Genomic DNA, 2,715 nt, shown 5'->3' with positions numbered 1-2,715 from the left:
CATTCTGCTCTTGTTGAGTAGAATGTTCTATAAATGCCAAGTATGTTAATTTGTTCAAATCTGAGTTATTCTTACTGCCCCTCTATTCCTAATTTTCTCACTTTATAAGTTTACTTCCTAACAATGTTTATAATTTTCCAAATATTGACATCTGCTCTTTAAGTTATTAATGACAGTGACATATAGCTCCCTCTGGTGACTAAATTCCAACTTTTGTATTTTAAAAATCGCTTGTTTCTAAATGTTCAGAGAAATGTGTTTAGTGAAAAATACTTTGGGGTTTACAAATTTTTTTAAAAAAATTTCTCAGTATAATAAATTTAATTAAAATATTACAAATAAAACTTTTTTTTTTTAGGCCAAGGGAACTTTGTTTTATATGTAATAACAGTTTAAAAATCATTTCTATCACTACAGGCATCTAAACGTTTATATCATTTCTCTAATCTTTTTGTCAATTCATATATTGTCTAGAACTCTTATGTAGAAACTGAAAGATAGGCTCCTTTGCCAGAAATACAGCAAGTTAGTCAATCAAAACCTTTACTGTATGTCCACATAAATAATACAAATCCTTTGTTCCCCCGATCAATCAATCATTCCACCTACAGTAATTAAATACCTCTAATGTGCTGGTAAGGGTTGATTTGTGTCCCTTCAAAATTCATGTTAAAGTCTTAGCCTTCAGTGCCTTAGAAGGTGACCTTAGAAGGTGACCTTCAGTGCCTCAGAAGGTGACCTTATTTGGGAATAAGATCTTTGTCAAGTTAAAATGAAGTAATTATGGATGGGTTCTAATCCAATATTAGCTTCCTTATAAATGGGGAATTTGGAAACAGAATCAAATATACAGAAAGAATACCATGTGAACATGATGATGGCCATCTACAAACCCAGGAGAAAGGCAAGGAACAGAACCTTGTCCCACAGCCCTCAGAACGAACTCACTCTAAGAACACTTTGATTTCGAACTTTTGGCCTCCAGAACTGCGAGACAATAAATTTCTGTTGTTTAAACCACTCATTTTGTGGAACTTTGTTACAGTAGCCCTAGAACACAAAACATGAGCCTGGTACCAAGAAATCCAAAGTCTAGTAGAGAGACAGTCCTGTAAACTTTTAATTAGAACACAGACAATCAAACACATTTTACAGAGTGACATGCAATCCAGATCTGATTAGGGCATGGAGCATCTTGTCTTTGGAGATATCTGAGCTAATCTTGAAGGCAGAGTATGACTTAGAAAACTGATGGACAGAGCTGGGGTTTGGAAGGAAAAGGAGTGACATCTGCAGATACCAAATAATAGCTAGCCTGTTAAATCGTATAATGAGCCAGGAGTTGGGAATAAGTGTTTGCTATGGCTTTAGTTGTTTAGAGCACTGGCGAGAGATGAGACTGAGGAAACACATAGGGGTAATGTTATGAAGAAGACAAATAAGCCTTGTTTAGGTGCCTACAACCTAGTTATAGACACAGAATTTAAATATGTGAACAGCATCAAAAAGGATAAATGTGTGAGTAAATATAAATGAATATTAACTTCATAAAACCATAATAATGACTTTTGCACTTAAAGAAATGTAAAAGTAAGGTTCTTAACAGTATCACAAAAAGGTAGGAAGTGAAAACAGAGTAAAAAGAGTCTCAGGTCCTCTTTGGAAATGGTAAAAATATTCATTTGTGATAGGTTATAAAAAGATGGAACTATATGTAATAATATCTAGGATAACCATGGAAAGGTAATAAAAAATGTATAACCAACAAACTAATAGAGCTAAAATTAAATAATAAAATACAAAATTTGATTAATCAAAAAGATGGCAAAAAAAGTAAAAGGACTCAAAAGCAATTGGACAACTAGAAAGCAAATAGTAAGATGGCAGAATTAAATTCAAATGTGCCAGTCATTAGTTTATAGTTGCTGACTAAATATTAAATTAAAAGAGATTGAGTTAAACAAAAACTACAAAACTCAAGAATATGCTGTTTACAAGATACACACCTCAAATATAACGACACAAAGGTTAAAGCAGAAAGACAGAAAAAGATATACCATGCAATTACTAACCATGGAAGCTCATGTAGCTATGCTATAATATATATTTTAAATGGTTTCTAAGGTAAGAAGCATTACTAAAGATAGAAATCTCTATTTCATATTGTAGTATATTTCATAATAAAACGGTCAGTTTTCTAGATTGACATACGATTCCAAATCTGTTTGCAAGCAATAACATAGCCTCGCAATCTATAAACCAAAAACCAGTAGAACTCAATGAAGAAATTGACAAACCACAATCATAGTAAAAGATTTTAGTATACCTCTTTCCATTGGATGGCCACAGTTTACCTAATCACAGCACCATCGTTTTGACATTGATGTCTCATTTGATTCAACAAAAGAGAAACTGTTTACAAAAAATGGAGACATTTAAAGAAAAAATATTTGAAAAAATATTCCAACTTACATTTTAAAATTAAATAAGCAAAACTCTCACAGGTGGATTTGAATGAAATTTCTCAGATTAGTTTTTCTGGGTCAGATTCTATTTCTCTTCTTAGATTTTACTGTACATGTGACTAAGAAGTTGCATTTTAAATTTGTTTTATACAACGATATATCCAGAATTGCTAAATGAATGTTAATTACTAATGATGAGGAATCTAAAAATGCTTGTGGCCTTAGGAAAGCTCCGTTTCAAGAAACCCAA

The sequence above is a fragment of the Pteropus vampyrus genome, unplaced genomic scaffold, assembly GCF_000151845.1.
Source record: "Pteropus vampyrus isolate Shadow unplaced genomic scaffold, Pvam_2.0 Scaffold149, whole genome shotgun sequence".
In the NCBI taxonomy this organism is placed as follows: Eukaryota; Metazoa; Chordata; class Mammalia; order Chiroptera; family Pteropodidae; genus Pteropus; species Pteropus vampyrus.
The sequence above is the reverse complement of the archived record's forward strand: the minus strand, read 5'-3'. Positions refer to the sequence as shown.